The following is a 6,000-nucleotide window of genomic DNA, read 5'->3' on the forward strand; positions in this document are numbered from 1 at the left end:
TCACCAGCAGGAGGAAGAGAAAGTGACTGGGGAGGGAGTAGAGGCCTAGAACTGCTCAACATCCAGCCCTGGAGATCTGCTCTGGGAGCATGAACCTATATTGCATTATGCTTTTAAGATTAGTGGGGTTGGAAAACTAAGACAGGTGGAAAACTTGGGGGGACTGAAAACAGGGATCCACGTCCAGCCGCACTTGGACAAAAGAAAGGCAGGAAGTCTGAGAGACTTCCTAACAGCAAGAGGGCTGTTAAAGGGGCAAGGATTTCACAGAGGTTACTGTTCAGGAGAAAGGACAAGTGGACAAAATTATCCAGGTGCACTCTGCCAAGCAGGTTGGGAATGTTCAGGAGCTTCAGGTGCTCCATGACCCTGGCTGGCTACCAGCTCCAAGGCCCACCACCATGATATGCAGCCTTCTGTGCCTTCCTCCCTGCCAGTCCACACTGGCTGGCAAACCATCAGCCCCTGCATTGGTGTCTGGCCAGGCAGAGGGAGGCCCCGCCTATGGCAGCTACAAATGCAAAGCATAGAGGCTTACGTCTGTGTGCTTGGCCCACTGGTTCTGGCAGTGGAGAGAGGCACAGCAGCAGGAATCAGAAAACAGCTCTTTCCTCACCCCAGGTACCAATGCCACTCCTCTGTGACCCGCCATTGCTCCAGGGTCTGAGCATCTCCAAAGAGTACAGCTTCTGGGCAATAGAGGGTGCCACATACAAATATGAAACATCAGGAGAACCTGGTTCAAACCAAATCCCACAAACACCAGAAAAAGCATGAAGTGAAACTGAATCATCATTCTTCCTGAAAGAGAATTCAAAATAAAAATCATAAACATGCTCATGGAGGTACAGAAAAATATTCAAGACCTCAGGGAAGAATTCCAGATGGAGATTTAATCGGTAAGGAATGCAGTATCTGAAATGAAAAATACAATGGAGGGATTTAAAAGCAGATTAGATATAGTGGAGGAGACAGTAAATGGAATAGAAATTAGAGAAGAGTAATAAAAAGAAGGTGAAGCACAGAGAGAAAAAAGGATCTCTAGTAATGAAAGAATATTGAGGGAACTGTGTGACTAATCCAAACTGAATAATATTCGCATTATAGGGGTACCAGAAGAAGAAGAGACAGAAAAATGGATATAAAGTGTCCATGAGAAGGTAATTGCTGAAAACTTCTGAATCTGGGGAAGGAGATAGTCTCTCATGCCATGGAGGTGCACAGATCTCCCAACACAAGGGACCCAAGGAAGACTGCACCAAGACATATAATAATTAAAATGGCAAAGATCAAGGATAAGGACAGAGTATTAAAAGCAGCCAGACAGAGAAAAAGGATCACAAAGAAAGGAAAACCCATTAGGCTATCATCAGACTTCTCAGCAGAAACCTTACAGGCCAGAAGGGAGTGGCATGATATATTTAATGCAATGAGACAGAAGGGCTTTGAACCAAGAATACTCTACCCAGCAAGATTGCCATTTAAATTTGAAGGAGAGATTAAACAATTTCCAGATAAGCAAAAGCTGAGAGAATTTACCATCCACAAACCATTTCTACACTGTATTTTGGAGGGACTGCTATAGATGGAAGTGTTCCTAATGCTAAATATCTGTCATCAGAGGAAATAAAACCACAGCAAAGAAAATAGAACAATTAGTTACTAAGCAGATGCAAAATCAAATGTACTACCCACAAAGTCAGTCAAAGGATAGACAAACAGTACAGAATATGATACCTAATCTATGAAGAATGGGGGAGGAAGAAAAAAGAGGAAAAAAAACCCTTTAGGTTGTATTTGTAATAGCATACTAGCATACTAAGTGAGTTAAATTAGACTATTAGACAGTAAGGAACTTAGCTTTGAACCTTTGGTAACCACAAATCTAAAGCCTGCAATGGCAATAAGTACATACCTATCAATAATCACCCTAAATGTAAATGGTCTGAATGTAACAATCAAAAGACATAGAGTCACTGAATGGATAAAAAAGAAGACCCAACTATGTGCTACCTACAGGAGACTCACTTCAAACCCAAAGACATACACAGACTAAAAGTGAAGGAATGGAAAAATATATTTCATGCAACTAATAGTGAGAAAAAAGCAGGAGTTGCAGTACTTGTATCAAACAAAATAGACTTCAAAACAAAGAAAGTCACAAGAGACAAAGAAGGACATTATATAATGATAAAGGGGTCATTCCAACAAGAGGATATGACCATTATAAATATCTGTGCACCCAACACAGGAGTACCTACATATGTGAAACAAATACTAACAGAATTAAAAGGGGAAATAGAATGCAATGCATTCATTCTAGGAGACTTCAACACTCCACTCACTCCAAAGGAGAGGTCAACCAGACAGAAAATAAGTAAGGACACAGGCACTGAACAACACACTAGAACAGATGGACCTAACAGACATCTACAGAGCTCTACACCCAAAAGCAGCAGGATACACATTCCTCTCAAGTACACACGGAACATTTTCTAGAACAGATGACATACTAAGCCACAAAAAGAGCCTCAGTAAATTCAAAAGATTGAAATTTTACCAAGAAGCTTCTCAGATCACAAAGGTATGAAACTAGAAATAAATTATGCAAAGAAAACAAAAAAGCCCACAAACACATGGAGGCTTAACAACATGCTCCTAAATAATCAATGGATCAATGACTAAATAAAAGCAGAGATCAAGCAATATATGGAGCCAAATGACAACAATAACACAACACTGCAAAATCCATGGGATGCAGCAAAGGCGGTGCTAAGATGGAACTATACTGCAATATAGGCTACCTCAGGAAAGAAGAGCAGTCCCATATGAACACCATGAACTCACAATTAACAAAACTAGAAAAAGAAGAACAAATGAGGCCCAAAGTCAGTAGAAGGCAGGACATACAAAAGATTAGAGCAATAATAAATAAAATTGAGAAGAATAAAACAATAGAAAGAATCAATTAAAGCAAGAGCTAATGGTTCTTCAAGAAAATAAACAAAATAGATAAGCCTCTAGCCAGACTTATCAAGAATAAAAGCAAGTCTACACATATACACAGAATCAGAAATGAGAAAGGAAAAATCACTACGCACACCACAGAAATACAAAGAATTATTAGAGAGTACTATAAAAAACTATGTGCTAACAAACTGGATAACCTAGAAGAAATGGACAACTTTCTAGAAAAATACAACCTTCCAAGGCTGACCCAGGAAGAAACAATCTGAAGAGACCAGTTATCAGCAATGACATTGAACTGGTAATCAAAAAACTACCTAAGAATGAAACTCCTGGACCAGATGGCTTCACTGCTGCCATCAAACATTTATCAAACATTGAGTGAACATTTAATACCCATACTACTTAAAGTTTTCCAAAAAGTAGAAGAGGGAACACTTCCAAACTCATTCTATGAGGCCAGCATCACTCTAATACCAAAACCAGGAAAAGACACCACAAAAAAAGCAAATTACAGACCAATATCCCTGATGAACATAGATGCAAAAATACTCAACAAAATATTAGCAAACTGAATTCAAAAATACATCAAAAAGATCATCCATCATGATCAAGTGGGATTCATCCCAGGGATGCAAGGATGGTACAACATTCGAAAATCCATCAACATCACCGACTACATCAACAAAAAGGACAAAAACCACATGGTCATCTCCATAGATGCTGAAAAAGCATTCGAAAACATTCAATATCCATTCATGATAAAAACTGTCAACAAAATAGGTATAGAGGGCAAGTACCTCAACATAATAAAGGCCATATATGACACACCCACAGCCAACATCATACTTAACAGCAAGAAGCTGAAAGCTTTCCCTTTAAGTCTGGGAACAAGAGAAGGATGCCCACTCTCCCCACTTTTATTCAATATAGTTCTGGAGGTCCTAGCCACGGCAACCAGCCAACACAAAGAAATAAAAGGCATCCAGATTGGTAAAGAAGAACTTGATCTGTCACTCTTTGCAGATGACATGATATTGTACATAAAAAACCCTAATGAATCCACTCCAAAACTACTAGATCTGATATCTGAATTCAGCAAAGTTGCAGGATACAAAATTAATACACAGAAATCTGATGTATTCCTATACAGTAATGATGACCTAGCAGAAAGAGAAAACAGGAAAAAAATTCCATTCACAATTGCATTAAAAAGAATAAAATACCTAGGAATAAATCTAACCAAGGAAGTGAAAGACCTATACTCTGAAAACTACAAGACACTCATGAGATAAAATTAAAGAAACCATTAAATGGAAACACATCCCGTGCTCATCAATAGGAAGAAGTAATATTGTCAAAATGGCTGTCCTGCCTAAAGCAATCTACAGATTCAATGCAATCCCTATCAAAATACCAAAGGCATTCTTCAACAAACTAGAGAAAATCATTCTAAAATTCATATGGACCCACAAAAGACCCCAAATAGTCAAAGCAATCCTGAGGAGGAAGAATAAAGCTGAGGTGATTATGCTCCCTGATTCAAGCTCTACTACAAAGCCACAATAATCAAGAATATTTGGTACTGGCACAAGAACAGACCCATAGACCAATGGAACAGACTAGAGAGCCCAGATATAAGCCCAAGTATATATAGTCAATTAATATATGATAATAGAGCCATGGACATACAATGGGGAAATGACAGCGTCTTCAACAACTGGTGTTGGCAAAACTGGACAGCTACATGCAAGAAAATTAAACTGGATTATTGTCTAACCCCATACACAAAAGTAAACTTGAAATGGATGAAAGACCTGAATGTAAGTCATGAAACCATTAAACTCTTAGAAGAAAATACAGGCAAAAATCTCCTGAATATAAACAAGTGCAACTTTTTCCTGAACGCATCTCCTCGGGCAAGGGTAACAAAGCAAAAATAAACACATGGGACTACATCAAACTCAGAAGCTTCTGTACAGCAAAGGATACCATCAACAGAACAAAAAGGCATTCCTACAGTATGGGAGAATATATTTGTAAATGACATATATGGCAAGGGGTTAATATCCAAAATATATAAAGAACTCAACATGCCTCAACACCCAAAAAGCAAATAACCCTATTAGATAATGGACGGAGGATATGAACAGGCAATTCTCCAAAGAAGAAATTCAGATGACCAACAGACACATGAAAAGATGCTCCACATCACCAATCATCAGGGAAATGCAAATTAAAACCACAATGAGATATCACCTCACACCAGTAAGGATGGCCAGCATCAAAATGACTAAGAGCAACAAATGCTGGTGAGGATGCAGAAAAAGGGGAACCTTCCTACACTGCTGCTGGGAATGTAAGCTAGTTCAACCATTGTGGAACGCAATGTGGAGGTTCCTCAAAAAACTAAAAATAGAAATACCATTTGACCTGGGAATTCCACTCCTAGGAATCTACCCAAAGAATGCACATTCTCATATTCAAAAAGACATATGCACCCCTATGTTTATTGCAGCACTATTTACAATAGCCAAGATATGGAAGCAACCCAAGTGTCCATCATTAGATGGATGGATAAAGAAGAGGTGGTACATATACATAATGGAATACTATTCAGACATAAGAAAGAAACAAATCCTACCATTTGCAACAACATGGTTGGAGCTAGAGGGTATTAATGCTCAGTGAAATAAGGCAGGCAGAGAAAGACAAGTACCAAATGATTTCACTCATCTGTGGAGTATAACAACGAAGCAAAACTGAAGGAATAGCAGCAGACTCACAAACTCCAAGAATGGACTGGCAGTTACCAAAGGGGAGAGGTGATGGAGGGCAGATGAGTAGGAGGGAGAAGGGGATTGAGGGGTATTATGATTAGTATACATGGTGTGGGGGGCATCATGGTGAAGAAAGTGTAGCACAGAGAAGACAAGTAGTGACTCTTTGGCATCTTACTACACTGATGGACAGTGACTTCAGCGGGGTATGGGGCGACTTGATAATATGGATGAATGTAGTAACCACATTGTT

The sequence above is a fragment of the Manis javanica genome, chromosome X (assembly GCF_040802235.1).
Source record: "Manis javanica isolate MJ-LG chromosome X, MJ_LKY, whole genome shotgun sequence".
In the NCBI taxonomy this organism is placed as follows: Eukaryota; Metazoa; Chordata; class Mammalia; order Pholidota; family Manidae; genus Manis; species Manis javanica.